This window comes from Elephas maximus, chromosome 5 (genome assembly GCF_024166365.1).
Source record: "Elephas maximus indicus isolate mEleMax1 chromosome 5, mEleMax1 primary haplotype, whole genome shotgun sequence".
Lineage (NCBI taxonomy): Eukaryota > Metazoa > Chordata > Mammalia > Proboscidea > Elephantidae > Elephas > Elephas maximus.
In genome coordinates, this window is record NC_064823.1 from 123,523,851 (window position 1) to 123,547,067 (window position 23,217).

General features: G+C 40.7%; 1 protein-coding gene across 3 annotated transcripts in view; it reads right to left on the reverse strand.

Moving 5' to 3' along the window:
• C5H4orf19 (chromosome 5 C4orf19 homolog) overlaps positions 1 to 23,217 on the reverse strand; it is a 104,025-nt gene that overhangs the window by 74,059 nt on the left and 6,749 nt on the right. Inside the window, exons 1-2 of one of the 3 annotated variants that reach the window (XM_049886371.1) lie at positions 15,470 to 16,259; positions 14,340 to 14,452 (exon numbers count right to left, since the gene is read on the reverse strand). The exons of 1 other annotated variant lie outside the window; for it this stretch is intronic. The gene's annotated coding sequence lies outside the window, so the exon portion shown is untranslated. Of the gene's footprint in view, positions 1 to 14,339; positions 14,453 to 15,469; positions 16,260 to 23,217 lie in introns of those variants that run through there. One more of the 3 variants, XM_049886369.1, reaches the window with a different exon arrangement.

The following is a 23,217-nucleotide window of genomic DNA, read 5'->3' on the forward strand; positions in this document are numbered from 1 at the left end:
GGCTTCTGTAATGATTGTTGGTACTGTTGGGTGCCACTGACTTGAATCTGACTCATATTGACCCCATGTGAAAGAACAGAATTGCCCCATAGGATTTTCTCAGCTGTAATCTTTATGGTGGTACAGTGGTTAAAGAGCCTGGCTGCTAATCAAAAGGTTAGCTGTTCAAACCCATGAGCCACTCTGTTGGAGAAAGATTTGTCAGCCTGCTTCTGTAAAAGATTATAGCTTTGGAAATCCTATGGGGCAGTTCTCCTCTAGCCTACAGGGTCGCTTTGAGTTGGAATTGACTTAGTGGCAGCGGGTTAATCTTTATGGAAGGCGTAGTTCTTGTTCTTGTTGTTGGGTGGCGCAAATGGTTAAGTGTTCAGCTACTAACTGCAAGGTTGGCAGTTTGAACCCACCTAGAGGTACCTCGGAAGAAAAGCCTGTCTATATGCTTTCTAAAGGTCACAGTCTTGAAAACCCTATGGAGCACAGTCCCATAGAGATCACAGCCAAGAAAACCATATCGGGCAGTTCTACTCTGTCATGAGGGGCCGCTATGAGTAAAAAGGGTAGCACCTAACAACAACTAGATCACGAATGTGCATACTTCAGGAATAAAGGCTAGCCATGCATTATGGGTTGAATTGAGTCCCCCCAAAATATGTGTCAACTTGGCTAGGCCATGATTCCCAGTATTGTGTGATTATTCCCCATTTTGTCATCTGATGTGATTTTCCTATGTGTTGTAAATCCTATCTCTATGACGTTAATGAGGCAGGATTAGAGGCAGTTATGTTAATGAGGCAGGACTCAATCTACAAGATTAGACTGTGTTTTATGTCAATCTCTTTTGAGATGTGAAGGAGAGAAGTGAGCAGAGAGACAGGGGGACCTAATGCCACCAAGAAAAAGAGCCAGGAGAACAGTGCTTCCTTTGGACCTGGGGTCCCTGCACTGAGAAGCTCCTAGACAAGGGGCAGATTGATAACAAGGACCTACCCCCAGAGGTGACAGACAGAGAAAACCTTCCCTTGGAACCGATGCCCTGAATTTGAACTTCTAGCCTCCTAGGCTGTGAGGGAAAAAATTCCTTTGTTAAAGCCATCCGCTTGTGGTATTTCTGTTATAGCAGCACTAGATAACTAAGACACCATGCCTACTGGTAAATAATTAATCAAGAAATATTTAGGGCTCTACCTTACATAAGAGCTTGGCTGCTAATCAAAAGATTGGCAGTTCAAATCCACCAGTGGCTCTTTGGAAACCCTATGGCGCAGTTCTAGTTTGTCCTATAGGGTCACTGTGAGTCGGAATTGGCTCGATTGCAATGATGTCCTACCTTACATAAGATACTATGGGGAATAAAAATAAGTTCATGGGCATGCTTTCGAAAAACTTACAGTCTTTTGAGAAAATAAGATATTTTCACATGAAAGAATAGCTGGCAATAAAAATGATGGGTAAGTCTGACTGAGGGGGACAGAAAGTGCGAGAATGCTAAGAGGAGGGCAAGATTATTTTTAGCTATGTTTCTTCATAGGAGTCCCTGGGCAGTGCAAACAGTCAAGTGCTCGACTACTAGCCGAAAGGTTGGCAGTTCGAACCCAACCAGAGGCACCTTGGAAGAAAGGCTTGGCAATCTGCTTCTGAAGGGTCGCAGCCTTGAAAACCCTATGGGGCAGCTGTATTCTGCACACACGGGGCTGCCACGGGTAGGAGTCAACTTGACGGCAACTAGCAACAACAACAAATGTTTCTTCATAGAAAGAGGAGAATTTGAATAGCGTTTCTCTGGAAAATAGTACAATCCGTTATCAATTAATTTCCTTGCACTAAAAGGCCAATACAGGAGAGTAATTTTATGAGGCAAATTATAAATAAGTATTTCTACAATGAACAAACAGAAGTGTAAGGAGTCTGATTCCTTATCTAAGTTATATTTGCAATCATCTTAGTTCCTTATTGGAAGGAAAATCCACAGCTAGGGGAAGTATTTGTTCCTTTAAGGGTCAGCCTTAGTTTGGCGGAATTGGGCCAAATAATTTATTTTTTCCCCCCCTAACAAAAATAGGCTCCTATATTCACTGGATGTATCACATCAGGCCCACATTAAGAGCCTACCCTGGGGAGGGTGCGACTCACGGTGCGCCAGCTCCCAGGCCCGCAGATCCAGGCAGCGCTTCTCTCATAACCCATTATTTCAGAGGCCTACATCTAGCTAGAGAAATCAGAACCAGGTAAACAATTAATGCAATCACAACCTGGTAGAAATTTTATTAATATAGGAAGAAAAAAACCATGTAGTTGTGGGGTGGGGTGGGACAGGGTTGGGGAGGCCACTAATGGTGGCTCAAAGTAAGTGTTTTTAAAATAGTACTCTTACTTTATTTGGGTACTTATCCAACCTATCTGTACCCACTGCTGAGTTGATTCTGACTCAAAGTGGCCCTATAAGACATAGTAGAACTGACTCATAGGGTTTCCAAGGCTGTATCTTTATAGAAGCAGACTGCCATATCTTTCTCCCAAGTTGCTGCTGGTGGATTTGAACCATCGGCCTTTCAGTTAGCAGCCAGTGCTTAACCATTGTGACACCAGGGCTCCTAAACAGATGTCTACTGACCTCTTATCTAAAAATGTTTACTCTTAGAAGGTTACTGAAGTTACTTAGAAGTCTGTCACTTTATTATTGTTACTTTATAATAATAATACAATAATTGAAATTACTGAGATATAATTTATATACCTTATAACTCACTCATAGCTGTTGCTATAAGTCAGAATCAACTCGACAGCACTGGGTTTGGTTTTTGCTTGGTTTTATAACTCGCTCATTTAAAGTGTAAAATTCCATGGTTTTTGGTATATTCGGAGTAGCACAACCATCACTACTGTCAATTTTAGGATATTTTCCTCACTCCAAAAATAAATCTTGTATCCTTTAGCCATTAACTCTCACTCTCCCTATCCTACCTAGGCCTAGACAATCACCATCTACTTTCCGTCTCTATGGATTGGCCTATTCTGGATATTTCCTGTAAATGGAATATAATATGTGGGCTGTGTGACTGGCTTCTTTCACGTAGCATAATGTTTCCAAGGTTCATCCATGATATAGCATGTATGAGAAGTTCATTCCTTTTTATGGTTGAATAATATTCCTTTGCCTGCTTACATCACATTTCTTTTGTGCATTTATTGGTTGGTACACATTCAGTTGCCATACTCTTTTCCAGAGAGGCTACACCATTTTAAGTTCCCAGCAGCCCTGCCTGAGGGCTCCGATTCCTCTGTGTCCTTGCCAACACTTATTGCCTATCTTTTTGATAACAGCCATGCTAGTGGGTATGAAGTGGTATACTTCGTTATTTCTAACATGTGTTTTTAATTTTTTTTCCCTGATTACAGAGGTCATAGAAGTTAACTTATCTTTTCTTCATGTGTATGCACTGACTGGGTTCCTGATTTTTATGCCAACAACAATCCCATCTATGTGGTCAGCACAATGATTATCACCATTTTACAGATAAAGAAACGGTGGCTCACAGCAGATGCAGAGCTGGGATTTGAATTCGGGTGTGCCTAAAAGCTTGTGCCTTTAACTGCAGCATTATCCTGTTTCAAGGACTACTATGTGCACACATAAACATGTGAGGATCAAAAGAGATAATCAAGGTAAATGGGCTTTATGAATTCAAAGCATCTCACGGTTGGCTGCTAACCAAATTGTTTGCAATTCAAGTCCACCCAGAAGTACCTCAGAAGAAAAGTCTGTCAATCCACTTCCAAAAAATCAGCCATTGAAAAGCCTATGAAGCATAGTTCTGTTTTGACACAGTGGTTGCCATGAGTATTTGTTGACTCAACGGCCAATGGTTGTTTAGTAATGATGATGAAAATGCTGAAGGGACATGGCTTTCGGTTTATAGCAACAGGCAATGTGTTATCTGTTGAGAAACTGAAGAAGAGAGAAGTGATTTCTGTGATTGTAGAGCAATTTCAAGGAAGACCTGAGATTAAGCAATCCCACATCACTTTGGGTAAATGAGAACACTATGGTGATAAATGGCACCTGTTCTAGTCATCTAGTGCTGCTGTAACAGAAATACCACAAGTGGATGGCTTTAACAAAGAGAAATTCATTCTCTCACAGTCCAGGAGGCTAGAAGTCCGAATTCAGGGCGCCAGCTCCGGGGGAAGTTTTTCTGTCTCTGTTGGCTCTGAGGAAAGGTCCCTGCCATCAATCTTCCCCTGGTCTAAGAATTTTCCCTGCAGGAACCCTAGGTCCAAAGGATGCAGTCTGTTCCTGGTGCTGCTTTCCTGGGGATATGAGGTCCCCCTGTCTCTATGCTGGCTTCTCTCTTTTATATCTCAAAAGAGACTCACTCAAGACAAAACCTAACCTTGTAGATTGAGTCCTGTCTCATTAACATAACTGTGGCTAATTCCACCTCATTAACATTATAGAGACAGGATTTACGACAATAGGAAAATCACATCAGATGACAAAATGGTGGACAATCACACAATACTGGGAATCATGGCCTAGCCAAGTTGACAGATATTTTGAGGGGGGACACAATTCAATCTATCATAGCGTCTAAACATATGCTAAACGCATTTACCTTTCAGTCCATGCACTGAGAGAACACGTTCAGTTTCTCAGGAATTACTGCATTTTCTGCAGCCAGAAATGTTATTTCAGATTTTTGGTTTATTTTCCACCTTATAGGAAAATGTTCCTTTATTTTTCTCCTTGTGGATGAAGAAAAATTGTTTGGGTATAGTAAAAATTAATTTGAATTTTGGTCAAAATCACAAGCAATTACAGAAATTAAAATCCCACATACTCTGATTAAATGTTATTAGTAAAAAGTTCCTGCTTACTGCAACCTCTTTATAGAACTCTTTTCTGTGGCACTATAATTATATATGTATAAAATATATATTTATATAGTACATATTTGTATATGCATATATGTGTATATGTGTGTGTATATATATACACACACACATATAAAAAACAAAAAAACATTGTCGTTGAGTTGATTCCAACTCATAGTGACCCTTCAGGACAGAGCAGACCTGCCTCATAGGGTTTTCAAAGAGGGTTGGTAGATTCAAACTGCCAACCTTTTGGTTAGCAGTCAAAATCTTAACCACTGAGCCACCAGTGCTCCATATTTTACACACACACATATACATACACACACATATTTTTAATTATTGTGTCTTTATCTTTTTCCAGTCTTTGAACTTGTATATGAGACTCAGTCAAATAGAAGAGCTTAAGGGAAACGATCTTCTGAATAACTAGTTCATAAACATTGCTAAAAAGGGTATATTTTTTATATAAAATTCCCTGAAGAGAAAATAGACAAAATTTCCTCCAACTTTAAGAAATCTTGACAAAAGCAACAGGTTATTTTTGAGCGGGACAGAGTCAATTCAGTAATGAGAACTACAGATTAGAATGGCCATTATTTAAAAAAATATGTTTTATTTTGAGCAAAGGATCCTTGTTATCTTAATCTCTAGGTTTTACTCGGCAGCTTGTATGTGAAGGGTTTATTCTGGGGTGGGGGGAGGGGGTAGGTAGATGCGGCTAAGACAGCAGGTCCAGTTTGACCACTCTTATTAGTTTTGTCCTAGGGTTGAAGGGCTCAACAGAAAAAAGGAGCATTGTTTCTATGAATTGTGTAAATGTGAAGGAAGGAGGAAATGTTAGAAGGATGATTTCTCAATTTTATTTCTTAAAAGGCACTCCTGTGGCCATATTTCCTCCAAACCCAACCCTGTCGTCTAGTCTGACTGAAACACACGCTTCTTGGTCTAGCAGTGTATGGAAAGATCAAGAAGAATTTTTCCTGAGCCAGCAGAGCAGGAACGTTGGGAGAAATGAATGTGCTGATGTGCCTTTAGTAAGTGACAGTATGGAACCTGGAAATGATTAAGCTTGATATTTTGATCTATCTAAAAATATGGAGTAAGTTCTCTCATAAGGAAATGAAAAAATCTAAATTTTTTATGAATACTCTAATTTCTGAATATCACTTGACAATTTTAGTAACATCAGTAATACTACTACACAAAAATCTGTCAGGAAAAATATAAGCTAATGTGAAAGGAGATAATCCGAGGTAAGGTGGGTATTGTGGATTGATTCGTGTCGCCCCCCCAAACCCCGCAAAAGGCATGTTGAACACAATACAGGGGAAGTCAGCACAACTGGACTAAACCAAAAGCTAAGAGGTTTCCTGAATACAACCAAACACCTTGGGGGACAGAGTAGCAGGGGCTGGGGTCTGGGGACCATGGTTTCAGGGGACATCTAGGTCAATTGGCATAGCAAAGTGCATTAAGAAAATGTTCTGCATCCCACTTTGGTAAGTGGCGTCTGGGGTCTTAAACGCTAGCAAGCAGCCATCTAAGATGCGTCAGTTGGTCCCAACCTACGTGGAGCAAAGGAGAATGAACAACACCAAAAACACAAGGAAAATATGAGCCCAAGGGACAGAAAGGGCCATATAAACCAGAGGATCCATCAGCCTGAGACCAGAAGAACTAGATGGTGCCTGGCTACCACCAATGATTGCCCTGACAGGGAACACAACAGAGAGTCCCTGATGGAGTAGGAGAAAAGTGGGGTGCAGAACTCAAATTCTAGTAAAAAGACCAGACTTAATGGTCTAACTGAGACTGGAGGGACCCCAGAAGACATAGCCCCTGGACTCTCTGTTAGCCCAAAACTAAAACCATTCCCGATACAAACTTTTCAGACTAGTATTAGACTGGACTATTAAAGACATAAAATGATACTCATCTGAGGAGTGTGCTTCTTAGCTCAAGTGGATACATGAGACTAAACGGGCAGCTCCTGTCCAGAAGCGAGGTGAGAAGGCAGAAAGAGACAGGAGCTGGCTGAATGGACACGGAAATCCAGGGTAGAAAGGAGAAGCATGCTGTCACATTATAGGGAGAGCAACAAGGGTCATATAACAATGTGTGTATACATTTTTGTATGAGAAACTAACTTGAACTGCCAACTTTTACTTAAAGCACAATAAAATATGGGGGAAAAAAAGGCATGTTGAAGCCCTAAATTACAGCAACTGTAAATATGACCTAATTTGGAAATACAGCTTTTGGCAAATATAATCTAATTTAGATGAGGTCGTATAGGATTAGGGTCAGTCCTAAATTCAATGGCTGGTATTCTTACAGAGAATGATTTGAAGACACAAAGGGGTCACAGGGAAGAAATCCATGTAAAGATGGAGGCAGAGATTGGAGTTATGCTGCCACATGCCCTGGTGGCACAGTGGTTAAGAGTTGGGCTGCTAACCAAAAGGTCAGCAGTTTAAATCCACTAGCTGCTCCTTGGAAGCCCATGGGGCAGTTTTTGGAATCAACTCAAAGGCAACAGATCTATCACAAGCCCAGGAATGCCAAGGATTGCTGGCAACTACCAGAATGGGACCTGAAGCACTTATTGATGAAGATCAAATACCACGGCCTTCAGTATGGATTACACCTCAACTTAAAGAAAATAAAAATCCTCACAACTGGACCAATAAGCAACATCACAATAAACAGAGAAAAGACTGAAGTTGTCAAGGATTTCATTTTACTTGGATCCACAATCAACACCCATGGAAGCCGCAGTCAAGAAATCAAAAGACGCACTGCATTGGGCAAATCTGCTGCAAAAGACCTCTTTAAAGTATTAAAAAGCAAAGATGTCACTTTAAGGACTAAGTTGTGCCTGACCCAAGCCATGATGTTTTCAATAGCCCCAAATGCCTGTGAAAGCTGGACGATGAATAACGAAGACCTAAGAAGAACTGATACCTTTGAATTGTAGTGCTGGCAAAGAATGCTGAATATACCATGAACTGACAAAAGAATGAACAAATCTGTCTTCGAAGAAGTACAACCAGAATGCTCCTTAGAAGCAAGGATGGCGAGACTACATCTCACATACTTTGGACATGCTACCAGAATTGATCAGTCCCTGGAGAAGGACATCATGCTTCGTAAAGTAGAGGGACGGTGCAAACATGAAGACCCTCAACGAGATGGACTGACACTGTGGCAGCAACAATGGGCTCAACCATAACAACAATTGTGAGGATGGCGCAAGACCAGGCAGTGTTTCGTTTCCTTGTACATAGGGTTGCTGTAAGTTGGGACTGACCTGATGGCACTTAACACCACCACCACCACCACCACCAGAAGCTAGAAAACGCAAGGAAAGATTCTTCCCTAGAGAACTTCAGAGAGACTATGACCCCTGACACCTTGATTTCTAACTTCTAGCCTCCAGAACAGTGAAAGAATAAATTGCTGTTTTTTTTAAGCTACCCAGTTTGTGGTACTTTGTTACCGCACGCAGCCAAGGAAACTCATAGAGTGGGTAACACTGAAGAGGCGTTCTTCTGGCGAAGAGAGTGGGTTCTGGAGTCAAATAAACCTTGACTGAGTCCCAGTTCTGTCACTTACAGCTTTGTTTTCCTGAACAACTTGCTTAACTTCTCTGAGCTGCTGTCCCACAAATTAGATAACATATACAAAGCATGTTGAATAAATGTTCGCTATTATTGCTGCACTGAGAAACAGGAGTTAAAGAGTCAAAGATGCCCAAGCCATAGTCCTTGCCCTTGAGGAGGGAAATGTGATAATGTCCTCAGCAGAGACAGTAACTGAAATGAGAGGAAATCTGTGGGGTTTGGGGGTGGGGCAGTGATGAACTCAGTTGAGTTTAAAGGTGTCTGAGACATGCAAGAGGGTCTGTCCAGCAGGAAGGGGTTTTCAATTGATCTGGAGTTGTGTGAGGAGGGCAGGGCTAGAGGTATGCATTTGGGTGTCCCCTGCAGAGTGGCAGTAAACACCGTGATGCTGCAAGAGGTTGGTCAGGGAGATTGGAAGAGTGGGAGAACAGTGGGGTAAGGAAGCAGCCCAGGGGCACACTGATGCTAGAGAGCACGTGCTGGCAATTAGGGTTTCCAGGTATTCCTGAGGGTCCAGAAAAATACTATTTGTGACTACTTGGGTTTTTTAAATGAATATTTAATTTTTAAAGTAACAAATCAAAAAATGTCAATTTTCTTGAATTTTGAGTTCAGTGACAAATTTTGTATTCAATTTAAAATTCCCTAAACTTTTTCAGTACTTTTAAGAATAATTTTTCAACTTGGCTAATTAAAGTAACAAACATTTCAACACTACACTTACCCATATAATTGATTTTCTTTTTAAGTATTTCTGACTAATAAACAAAACCTTCTCGTGGACTTAAATCTTTCAGAAAATTAATAAGCTAAGCTTGTAAATAGGGTAAATCTTCAATTCTCTTAAATATTTTAATGCAGTATAAAGAATACAAAATTATGTTAAAATTTCATCTTAAAAATCTCAAGTCTAAATCAATCACCCAATGGCATTTTAAACTGGAATCACATGACTAATCATGCTAATTCCCAAAAGATCTGAAACATGAAGATTTAAAATACTAAATACAGATTTTCTCCCAAACTTATCTAAAGATACCAATACTTTTAGGTTTTATTTGGCCCGTCGTACTTACACGTAATCCTAAATCTTTCCAGGATTAAAGACACCATCTTATAAGTAAATAATTTCACTTTCCCTAGAAATTTGAGATTACTTAGTGCATGTTCACTAGAAATCTGGGCTGGGATTCAGAATTTAACTTTTCCTATGTAGTTTTGCTTTAACAGGGATTTCATACTTAACAAAGGGTTCAGTCTTCTCACCTATATTCCTGAGAGTCAAATTTCTTGTCATCTCAACTCTGATTCTGAGACCTCCCACATAGGTTGCCTTGCCAAATGACCGGAATCAACGGATCTAGTCACCATTTAATCCTACTCTGCATTCTTTGTACACCCCTCCTGATGACTGAGTCATAACTTCTACATATTTATAGGACCTGGGATTGGACTCTGCATCTTCAAAAGCCCAGAGTTAGGCTGATAATAGGTAGCAAGGAATAGGGGCTGATGATAGAAGTAGGAGAAGCACCAGGAGTGTGAAATGTAACTGTAGCCAAAGGAAAGAAAGGTTTTCAAAAAGGACAGCACCATCAGTATCAGTAGTTTAAAATGTAGCAGTAAGGTTTATAAGGCAAGGGGATTATATATGCCCATTAGTTTTGATGAATGAAATTTTCATGTTACAATGTGGGTGGAAACCCAATGACCATATATTAAGAGTAAAGTGAAAGTGAGGGATTGGAAATTGCAGTTTAAGACAGCAACCACTCAAGAACTCTTTAAAGAGCTCAAAGGAAATTTGTTCTGTATTTTTAAAAATTAATAAAACAGATTCGAGTGTGGTTTACTGAGGAGAAAGAAATCCCCCCCCCTTTTTTTTATAAGAGTTTGAAGATTCAGGGGAGAGACAGAATTAATTGGTGAGGAAATGTCTCAGAGGGCTGGGGAACAAAAAAGGACATGAGTCCGCATGAAAAGGTTGACCTTGAAGAGGAAAAAGAACACCTTATCCTCTGAGAATGGAGGGAATGAGGAAAGGACTGATATCCACGTAGATAAATCTGTGGGTGTGGGCAGGAGCAGGAAGTTGAGGTACCTCAAGCCTAACTGCCCCAATCTGGCACACCCAGCAAGTGCCTGGCAAGGCTGGGACACTCCGTTTCTCGGAAAAAGAAAATCTGGGCTGAGATGATGACAGCTCCAGAAAAGCTCCAAAGAGATCCATCAGGGAGCAAGGCAGCAGGTCACATTAACCACAGATCAGAGAGATAGTATCCTAGAGGCTTCTAATCAACTCTGACCCCTCAGATACAGAAAAGGAGACCAGAGGGTGGTACACTCAAGTACAGTTACTAGCATCTCTTTAACTTAGAAATGAGGTTTCTTGGCTCCCAGACCGATATATATATATATTTTTTAATATACATAACCAGTTTTTTTCTGCCTCTTTCCCTAACTCCTCATCCTTCTGCTCTTAGCACATCACTTTCTCTGAGACACCTTTCCTGACCTCTCCCTCTCCACCCCATCTACATTGTTGTTGTTGTTGGTTGCCATCCAGTTGATTTTGACTCAAGGCGACCCCATGTGTGCAGAACAGGTGCCTCTGGGTTAGGTTTGAACCGCCAATTGGGCACTTAACTGAATGCGCCACTGTCATGGATTGAATTATGTCCCCCCAAAAATGTGTATACCAACTTGGTCAGGCCATGATTCTCTATTCTGTGGTTGTCCTCCATTTTGTGATTGTAATTTTATGTTAAAGAGGATTAGGGTGGGATTGTAATACCACCCTCACCCAGGTCACCTCCTTGATCCAAGGTAAAGGGAGTTTCCCTGGGGTGTGGCCTGCACCACCTTTTCTCTCTCAAGAGATAAAAGGTAAGGGAAGCAAGCAGAGAGTTGGGGACCTCACACTACCAAGAAAGAAGCACCAGGAGCAGAGCACGTCCTCTGGACCTGGGGTCCCTGAGCCTGAGAAGTCCCTCTACCATGGGAAGACTGAGGACAAGGACCTTCTTCCAGGGCTGATAGAGAGAGGAAGCCTTCCCCTGGAGCTGAATTTGGACTTTCAGCCCACTTAACTGTGAGGAAATAAATTTCTCTTTGTTAAAGCCATCCACTTGTGGTATTTCTGTTATGGCAGCACTGGATGACTAAGACAACCACCCAGAGACTCCCCATCTAAATTAGACCCCATAAAAGCTGTTAACATTCCTTTCTTACCTTTTCCTCGTTGCAACACAATTTAAAATTCTATTTGCATTTAAGTGATTATTTAATGTTTCTCTTTCCCAGTAGATAGTATAAGCCACATGAGGACAGGGACTCTTATTTGTGCACTTCAGTATCTGGTCAGCACGTAGTGCAACACCTAGTGTATAGTTAGTACTCACATGCTAACCACTATGTGTGGAGTTTCAGAAAGGCTGACATGTTTTCTCTGTAATGCCAGGCCTTATGGGAAATGCTCAGTACTTATTTGTTGAGTAAGTAAGAATTTCTGAACTACTGGAATTTTAATTCCTTTCAGACAGATAGAGGGAAAACACATCTTACCCTCAGGAAACTCAAAATAATTTAAACGTATTATCTAATCATTAAAAAATCTATTTAGATGAGCAAATTAAGATTTTTCCAAACAATGTTGTTTAGAATAAATATGAGGGTTGGCTGATACTTTGTTAACAACTGATTTATAATGAAAATACTGATCACATATGTAAGGTAGCTTCTGGGATAACATATAACCAGAAAGGTCAATGTTTAATTCCTAAAGGTTCACACTTGAAGTGTTTCAGAGACATATCCTTTCAGATCTGACCCGCTGATACCAAACGATCTTACTGATTTTCAGTGAAGAAGTTCACAGATTTGCAAATATTTAAAAAGAAAGGCAATATAATGCAATCCTGACCCGAATCCCAACATTTTTTAATGAGATGGAGAAACAAATCACTAAGTTTATATGGGAAGGCAAGAGGGCTTGGATAAGTAAGGCATGGCTGAAGAAAAAGAACAAAGTGAGAGGCTTTACACTACCTAACCTTGGAAAGTATTATACAGCTATGGTAGCCAAAACAGCCTGGTACTGGTTGGTACAACAGACACACAGATCAATGGAACAGAATTGATAACCCAGATGTAAATCCATCCATCTATGAGCAGCTGATATTTGACAAAGGGCCGAAGTCCATTAAATGGGGAAAAAATAGTCTAACAAATGGTGCTGGTACAATTAGATATCCATCTATACAAAAATGAAACGAGATCCATACTTCACGCCATACACAAAAACTAACTCAAGATGGATCAGAGACCTATATGTAATATCTAAATCAAATAAAGATCATGGAAGAAAAGATAGGGACAATGCTAATACATGACACAGATAACATACAAACCATAACTAACAATGCACAAATGCCAGAAAAAAAAAAAACAAGGTAACTAGGAGCTCCTAAAAATTAAACACTTATGCTCATCAAAAGACTTCATCAAGAGAGTAAAAAGAGAAAGTACAGACTGGGAAAAATTTTGGGGCTATGACATATCAACAAGGGTCTAATCTCTAAAATCTACAAAATACTTTAACACCTCAGTAACAAAAAGACAAATAATCTAACTAAAAAATGAGCAAAGGATATGAACAGATACTTCACCAAAGAAGACGTTCAGGTGGCTAACAGACTCATGAGGAAATCTCTTAATCATTAGCCATTAGAGAAATGCAAATAAAAACATTAATGAGATACTATCTCACCCTCACAATACTGGCACTAACCAAAAATCAGAAAATAAAAAATGCTGGAGAGGTTTTGAGGAGTCTGGAAGTCTTATGCGCTGCTGGTGGGAATACAAAATGGTACAACCACTTTGCAAAATGATGTAGCACTTCCTTAAAAATCCAGAAATAGAAATACCACATGATTCAGCAATCCCATTCCTAGGAATATACCCTAGAAAAATAAAAGCCATCACACAAATAGACATATGCACACCCATGTTCACTGCAACACTATTCACAATAGCAAAAAGATGGAAACAACCTAATGCCCATCAACAGATGAATGGATAAACAAATTATGGTACAGACACACAATGTAATGCTACTCAATGATAAAGAGCAATGATGAATCCAAGAAACATAACATGGGTCAGTCTGGGGGGCATTATGCTGGGTGAAATAAGTCAGTCATAAAAGGGCAAATATTGTAAGAAACCACTATTGTAAGATCTCAAGATTTACACACACACACAAAATTCTTCAATGTTTACAAGGGAGGGGAGGGAGGGAGAGAAGAAATTACAAACTAGATAATAGACAACTGTCAACTTTCATGAAGGCAAAGACAACACACAATACGGGGGAAGTCAACACAACCTGGCCAAAGCAAAGGCATCAAAGTTTCCTAGATACATCCAAACACCTTGAGGGATCAAGTTGCTGGTGCAAGACCAGGACCATAGTCTTGGGGGATATCTAGGTCAATTAGCATAACATATTTCATAAAGAAAATATTCTACATCCCACTTTGTTGAGTATTGTCTGGGGTCTTAAAAGCTTGCAAGCAGCCATCTAAGATGTATCTATTGGTCCTATCCTGTCTGGAGTAAAGGAGAATGAAGAAAACCAAAGACACAAGGAAAATATTAGCCCAAAAGACTAACAGACCACATGAATCGGAGCCTTCATCAGCCTGAGTCCAGAAGAACCTGTTGGTGACTGGCTACTATCACCGACCACTCTGACAGGGATCACAACAAAAAGTCACAGACAGAGCGAGAGAGAAGTGTAGATCAAAATTCAAATTCATGAAATAAGACCAGACTTACCGGTGTGACAGGCAGGGACTGGAGGAATCCTTGAGACTATGGCCCGGATGCCCTGCTAACTCAGGACTGAAACTACTTCTGAAGCCCACTTTTCAAACAAAGGTTAGGCAGGCCTATAAAACAAACAATAACACATACGAGGAATGTGCTTCTTAAGTGAATCAAATACATCCACCCAAAAGCAAGGTGAGAAGGCAGGAAGGGACAGGAACTAGACAAACGGACACCTGGAGTGGAAAGGGGGAGCAGTGCTGTCACATTGTGGGGATTGCAGTCAATGTCACAAAACAATATGTGAATAAATTTTTGAATGAGAAATTAATTTGAGCTGTATACTTTCACCTAAAGCACAATAAAATTAAAACAAGAAAAGGCATCACCAATGAATTGTCTACCACCTTTTCACAGGGAAAGCAATTCACCAATACACGTATGAAGATTACTACTATATACGTCAGGCAAATATTTTTCCATGTCCCACCCAAAGAAAACAAATGAAAATAGAAACTTCAAGGACAATTATATTTCATGTTTAAAGGCACAGCACCCTTTTCTCCTTTGGCTTCCTTTATCCTACCTTCTCTCTATACATTCATCAGAAACACACATTCCTTAATCAGTCCTAACTAAGAAGTCCTGGGAGAAAAAGCATTTCTGTCTTTTCAATCGTTGGGTAACTTTTTTTTTTTTTTCTTTGTTTGTGCTTGACTGTTAACCTAAAGGTTGTTGGTTCAAACCCACCCAGCAGTCCCGCAGAAGGCCTGACAATCTGCTTCTGATAAGATGACAGCCAAGAAAACCCCATGGAGCAGTTCTACTCTGTAACACATGGGCTAGCCATGAATCGGAATCCACGTGATGGCAACTAACAACGCACAGCAAAAAAAAAAAAAAAAAAATTCAAATATTTGCTGATTATGGATAGTAAGAAACATAAGTGAGACCACCTGGCCTAGCCCTTAATCGTGCCTATAGGTCCTTAGATTTTAATTCTTTTATAGAACTTTTAATTTTCAATAGAAGTTACTATCCACATGAACAATCAAACTTTCCCAATGCTTAGGCATACAAACTATATTTCCCAACCTGTCACAATGTTAGCATAAAAATGCTTTGCCGTAGAGGTCTACCTGTTTGGGAGAGAGTATGATCACTTTTCTTGTGGCCAAGCAAATAATGGGTCCATGCCCGGATATGAAAGGCTGAAATTATGGGGAACATCAATTCTTGAGTTTTCAGGGCAGACTGATTTCAAAACCCTGGTGGCGCAGTGGTTAAGTGATACAGCTGCTAACCAAAAGGTTGGCAGTTCGAATCCACCAGGCGCTCCTTGGAAACTCTATGGGGCGGTTCTACTCTGCCCTATAGGGTCACTATGAGTTGGAATCGACTTGACGGCAAGGGGTTTGGTTTTTGGTTTTTTAATCCTGTTGTCTGTTAAAAAAAAAGAAAAAAAAATTATTATTTCTTTTGTCTGTCCAACATGTTTTGTTTTATACTTAAAAAAAATTCGCTAACTGTAGCTCATACCAAGATTACTATCAGCGACAGGGGTTGCTCAGTCTGGCCATAGCTGAAAAGAACAATGAGAAACATGAGCTTTTCCAGCTGCTTCCAAAGGCACAGACATCATTCCAGGACTGGGTAATACAGAGGTAAGACAAATCCTCTTAATGACACCTCCAGGCTCAAGGATTTCACTGTCTTAGAATTTTCTGTCTCTAAGATTGGTTCAGTGACATTTGTGTGACTATTCCCTTGTGTATGATCCTACATTCCCCCCACCCCTCGCCTTTCCACACTCTCAGCCTCTATGTGAGGCTAGCATTCAAGAAAGTTATTAAGAACTAAATTTCTGCATTTGTGAAAAGAACAAGGTGAGCTTCCAAAAAGGCAGAGTATAGCTGACTGAGGGGAAAATAATTACTAGTACTTTACACTTATCCTTGTTTTCATTATATCAAAATACTAGTTTGCTCAACATAATTTAAAGGCATATTCACAATTATGATAAGCATCTCAGTTTTTCCAAAATTTTAAGAAAAAACATACCTTCAGGATTTAAAGCACTGTGAAGCCACACAAGATTTAAAAGCAAACAAACAAAAGACCCCATTGCCATCGAGTTGATTCCGACTCACTGCAACCCTATAGGATAGAGTAGAACTGCCCCATAGGGCTTCTAAGGATCAGCTGGTGGGTTCGAACTGCCAACCTCTTGGTTAGCAGCAGAGCTCTTTAACCACTGTGCCGCCAGATTAGCAATAGAAGAAAGAAAAGCTGGTTGAAGTTTAAAACTGAAAACATTTATAGTCTAAAAAATTCAAGCAGATGGTAATTTTTTAAAAATGGAAATGTTTGGGGTATGGAAAATGCTAAGTTGCAATAAATTAATAAAACACTGAAAACAAGAGCACCAAATTTGCAAAATGGGAGGCAGAAAGAACAGCATTTTCAGAAAGGCAGTGGCTCATTTAAGTGACGAACGCCAGACGCCAAGTGTAATGCAGTAGGTATTCTAATTAGTTTCAGGGGAGAAGGTGAAATCAAACAGGTGAGAAAGCCAAACAGCCATTCAACGGACTTAAGCAACGCCAGAAATTGCCCTTGGGTAACTAGCTCTGCATCCTCATTTTAGCGAGAGGAGGTTGTTTATGCCAGTGAGTACTGATCCAGAACCATCCACTGTGCTCAGCCACCACATCAGGGCTGACAAACTGAAGCAGTGCTCTGGGCCCACAACCAGGCCAAGGTTGGCTGCATTTCTGGAAGATAAGAAACAGTCCCTGAAACACGTTCTGTGAAAAGGGCCTATCAGAGTTGCAGGAAGAAAAACATTCTGAACACAACTGTGAGAAATCACTGAACGTATCAACTAATTAAAGGTATACCTTGAACAGTGATGCAATCATTTCCTTTAGGAAGTGCAGGATATTGGTATGTTGCTGCAGTGAGTAGAGGACCCACTGACCCTTAAACCAAAGTTCATTTCCTCAGCGTCACCGATTAGGCAACGTAGCCAGTGCCAAGTGCCCTAACTTGTTCTTACTGCCTGGCTGGGGTTGGGGGGGGAGGGGAGGGGGAAGAGAAAGATACAGAGACACTGAGTGAGCACTCCACGTGTGGGAATCTTTCTCCTCTCCAAGTTTTAGTCTTGTCTCTTAGATCTGTACTTTAATGAACGACTGTCGGTTGCTTAATAGTGCTTTATAGTGTGTTCAGCATGATGCTGGCCACTGACTCTTGAGTTTGAGCATATAACTTAAAAGGATAAGATTTATTTACTTGACAGTCCAATAAAAGCCAAGTCATTCATATTGTGTCCCTAGGTGGCACAAATGGTTAAGTGCTCGACCACTAGTCAAAAGGTTGGTGGTTCGAACACATCCAGAGGCACCTCAGAAGTAAGGTCAGATGATGTGCTTCTGAAAGGTCACAGCCTTGAAAACCCTATGGAGCAGTTCTACTCTGCACAGGTACGGTTGCTATGAGTCAGAAACGACTCAACAGGAATTAACAATTCATACATACGGTGAGTGCTGGGGGAGATTGTTTGTTGCAGTAGAAGGAATTCTAGACTTAGAGTCAGCACCCTTGGGTTCTAGCCCTGGTCCTGCTATTAATTTAGGGCTATGTACTTTGGCCAAGCCATTAACCACTCTGGGCCTCAGTTTCCTCAACTGTGAAATGGGATTGTTGAACTATGTGATTTCTAAGGCCCTTTTTGGATCTAACATTCTGGAATAAATGTTGTTTGTGTGTTTAGAAAAGGAAGCAATCATTGTGGGATAGAATGATCAGACTTTTTCATGATAGAAGATACTTTGCTCATATTTTACAAAGTTCACTTTCTCTGATTACAAAAGTAAACACGAGAGTTGCAAAAAATCTAAAGAGAACAGAAATGTAAACTGTAGACTGCAAATGTCCCTGGTAATCTCCACCTCAGAGACAAGCGCTGTTATCTGTTTGGAATTTATTTTTCCAGACATTTGTATTAAAATGGAACAACACTAAGTATCTTTTTCTTCGACAAAACTGAAAAAATGCAACAATATATCCTAGTCATCTTTCCATGTCATTCATGTACATCTCATTACTTTTTAATCAGTTCGGAATATTGCACTATTATAAAACTGTACTTCATTTAATGAGTGTATATTGATGACATATGAATTATTGCCAGTTTTTTGAGCATGAGCAATATTGCAACAAAACTCCTTGCATATGGTCTCCCTAGAGTCAATCTTGACACCTCCTCCTCAGCTCGCTTCCCATTTCAATCCATTGCCAGGTCCTGGTGATTTTATCTAAGATCTCAGGAACCCATCCAACTCCCTCCATCTAATTTGCCTCCACTTTTAAGTTACATCATCTCATGCAATAGCTCCTTAGTGGGTCTCTTCTCTCCCCAAGTCTTGCCCTTTCCCTGTTTTCTGCACTGCAGCAGAGAGGCAAATCTTATACTCCCTAGTTTAAAGCCTTTACTAGCTTCTCATTGTTCTTAAGATAAAGACTACCAACTATAATGGTTCCATTGTCTATCAGTTTCTTACAGAGTTTCCAGCATACACAGTTTGTGATTTATAAGTGTGTTTTTAATCTGCACCGTAGGATATAAATTGGAGTCTCAGCATGGTGCAAACAGTTAATATGCTTGGCTACTAACAGAAAGGTTAGCAGTTTGAGTATACCTGCTGGTGCCTCAGAAGAAAGGCCTGGAGATCTACCTCTGAAAAATCAGCCACTGAAAATCTTACGAGCACAGTTCTACTCTGACACACGTGGGGTTGTCATGAGTGGAACTGGCTCGGCAGTAACTGGTACTGGTAGGATGTAGAGTAAATTAGTTGAATCAGTTAGGAGTATACACTGCAGAGATGGCGAGTTAAGAATGCTATCAGAAGGCTACCATCCAGAGGTGGCTTTTACAGGTATGTTAGTTTCTTTATTTCTAATCAATACAAGACCTTTATTAATTAGCAAAATGAATGTTAGAAATCATTTTTCCTCAGTGAAATTAGTTTAGTATAAGATGTGTGGACTGGCTAGATACATTGTAGAGGCATTCCCGCTTTAGCAACCCAGTAGCCTGTATCCTTCTCAATGGCTCCCAGTGCTGTTTCTGAAAAATGCCTTGTCCAGTAGCTAGCTGATTAATTCAAAGGATACTTGGTGCTTAAATTAAACTCTTAGGTTAGCTCAAACTTGCCTCCAGGAGAGAGTCACATTTGTCTCTAATGAGCTTTCCACGAAGGGTATAGTTGGAGAAGCTAAAAGAACAGAAGGAGGGACTTCACCAAATTTACAGCAGATTGTGTAATTGTTTCTATTCTGCTTATTCATCAATGCTGAAAGTAGCCCTGGTGGTCCAACAGTTATTTCCTGTGGCTCTTATCTAAGGCAAAGATGAGGTGATCTGTGGGAAGACACGTATAGCTTCAACACCCCCCTCCCCCACCTCCTGTCCCACCACCCTGTAACCCATGGCACTAAACCAAAAAACTCAAACCCTTTGCAGTCTAGTCAATTCTGACTGCTCCATAGGGCTTCCAAGGAGCGGCTGGTGGATCTGAACTGCTGACTTTTTGGTTAGCAGCCTAGCTCTTAACTACTGCGCCACCAGGGCTCCACCTCTAAATCCCTCATGGAGAAAACTGAAGGCCAAAGAAGCTCAGGGTCAGATTTATTAAACATTTACTAAGTGCAGAGTCTGCCAGGGAGACACGTGCTACAGGAAATGGTAAGTGTCCCAGTTTTACAGGTAAGGGAACAAACTCAGAGAGATTAAGTGAAATTCCTGGGGTGCCACAACAAATGGCAGAGCCAGGATTCAAATCTGACAAGAATCCAGCCCTCATTCCAGCTTCTTCAGGGGAAAGCTGGTCCTGATTTCTCACTTAGGAAGTGCAGTTGGCCACATGGATTAGTGATAGAAGAAAACACAACCCTCACCCCCAGTATCTCTTCACAGGGCTCACATAAACTAAGTAGATGGTAGGCACCTACAAACAGAAGTGAGTAAAGGTATTTAATGGGGACAAACGTGCATACGATGCTGTCATCCATCTTTGGGAGGATACCCCTGCAGCTTTCTGACTGAGGGCATGGGCCACTTACACCTGCCCTTAGGGGCCCTACAAAGTGCTAGGGCTGCAAATTCTGGAGTGTGTTTGTTTTGGTTTTTTGTTTGTTAATTAACTCTTACAGGAAAATTGCCAATATGTGTTGCAATTTCAGTACTTTTATTTTCTCTCAAGGAATTTTTTTAAATTCCTTAAAAATAACACTGGCCTTGCCCCATTAAATCCTGGGACCTAGGCAGGGTATTAAAAAAAAAAAAAAATGCTCTAGCTCTTTCCATACCAGAGGGCTGTGACTTTACGTTCTTTTTTCAAGCTCACATCCCCAGAGAAAAGATTTAGTCCTATGCTTCAGCACCAGGAAACTCTTGCCTTTTACCTTTGAAGAGAGAAAGCATCACATCACTAGTAGAGACTACACTCATCACATGGCGTGGGGGAAGGGCCCCCCATCAATGGTCTTCTGAGGCTGAGCTTCCGCCTGGGCGGCAGTGTATTGTCAAAGTTTTATTAAGGCCACTCCCAGACAGTTTGGCTTCCTTCACCAAAACCGAATCCTAGTGAGGGTCGTAAAACCTGTCCCATCAAGTTTAAAGGAGAATGTGGGTAAACTGTACTCTGTAAATCAAATCTTGACTGTCTACCAACTAACTCTGCTTTACCATTCTCTTTAGAAACGACTAGAAATGGTTATAGCATTAAGACGCATTTAGTTAGACACCAGATAGAGAGCAAGCCAAGGGTCAAGCCCAGGTCACTTTGACTTTAAATGTGAGCTCTCTCAACTGCCCCACATGCCTGTCAGCGGCTGAGAAACACCACACAGGGAAAGGATTTGCTTTCCTAGCTAACTTCTGAAGCAGTCTAGTCAGAGTGCTGGAGTCGGGTCGGAAACCTGGGTTCCAGTCCGGCTCTGACTTGTGAAGTATCCTTGAACAAGTCCCCTTCCCTCTCCAGGCTTTGGTTTTCTTATCCATAAAATGAGGGGTTTAGACCAGTGGAGACCCCTTCATGCCATGATTCTATAATCCATGGACATTTTTTAAAAGCCTTAGCTTTTTTTTTTTTTTAGCTTAGCCGCTTAAGAAATAGACTTTAGAAAATTTTGTTTGAAAAAAATCCATTTTTCCCCCCAACACTCTAAGAATCAAAGGAAAGGGCTGCAAAATAACATCACACTATTGGGAATACAATGTGTGTCTTGTTGCCATTGGGATCAACGTATGGATTCAACATATGGACCCACGTAAGAAAACTAAGTAAGGGAGGAAATCAGTCTTTATGGGACATTTTCAGGCTTACACGAAGTAATTACTTCAAAATCACCAATATAAACTTTTAAGTATCTTTGTGAGTTTGGCACAGTGTATATGAAAAAAGTAAAAACTGATTAGTTTGATAATTTCCTCCAAAGACCAAATATAAAACCTGCAGAGTGCTTTAGTAAACAAAGAGGACTGGGCTTGGCATAAGTAAACCTGGGTTCAAATCTTGACTCCACCCCCTACTATGACCTTGGGAGAGTTACATCTCTAAGTCTCAGTGCCCTTGACCATGAAAGGGGCAGAACAGTCATACATATGTAGATGTCACAGAGTAGTTGGGAAGGTCCAATCAACTACAGAACTATAAAATGAAAAGTTTCATTACAAATAATTACCAACCACAAAAATCATCCCACTAGTAAAAAAATTTACATGGGCATACAGACTTGGAATTTTAATGTTTGAATTGCCTCTTAGCAAAAGTTGAAAAAACTGGCACAATTCAAAGAACAGGAGCAGCTGCATTAAAACAAACCAGAGAACCAAACCACCACCACCAGGAAGTATTCTTTTTCAGTAGCAAAAAAAAAAAAAAAAAAAAATGCTAAGAAACCATCCCAACCTAAAGCTTGAAAAACACAATTCAGAACTTGACAGTCCAGAGTCATCTTCAACTCCTCTCTTATTTTTTCCGTAGAAGTGCAGTCTGGCTTCAAGACCCGTAGGAATGCCTCCCATTCCCACCATGCCTATCTTAGCGCTAGCTCTCCTAGGGCACGTCCACCTGACTGCAAACCCTCACACCTGGGGTCACTACCAGCAGCATCTCTCCTCTCCAGGCCATCTCCAGTGCTGCCTGATTAACCTCCCTAAAGTCAGACTTCAGCAGGATCCACAGTAACTTCATCAGCTTCACATTATTTCTTCTACTCCCTGGGTGGTGCAAATGTTTAAGTGTTGGACTACTAACTGAAAGGTTGGCAGTTCAAACCCACCCAGAGGTGTGTTGGAAATAAGGTCTGGTGATCTGTTTCCAAAACGTCACAGCCTTGAAAATCCTACAGAGTGCAGTCTATTCTGCACACATGGGGTTGCCACGAGTCGAAATGGCCTTGGGCAACTAACATCTAGGACACTCCACTGGTCTCACCCCTTCTGGAGCAAGGAAGAATGAAGAAAACTAAAGATACAAGGGAAAGATTAGTCCAAAAGACTAATGGACCGCATCTACCATGGCCTCCAACAGGTTGAGTCCAGTACAACTAGATGGAGCCCCACTACCACCACTGACTGCTCTGACAAGGATCACAAAAGAGGATCTTGGATAGAGCTGGAGAAAAATGTAGAACAAAATTCTAACTCAAAAACAAAGGCCAGGCTTGCTGGCATGACAGAGACTGGAGAAACCCTGAGAGTATGGCCCTCTCCTTTCAGCTCAATAATGAAGTCACTCCTGAGGTTCACCCTTAAAAAAAAAAAAAAGGAAAAAAAAGAATTCTACCACTAAAAAAAAGAATTAACCCCCATGGC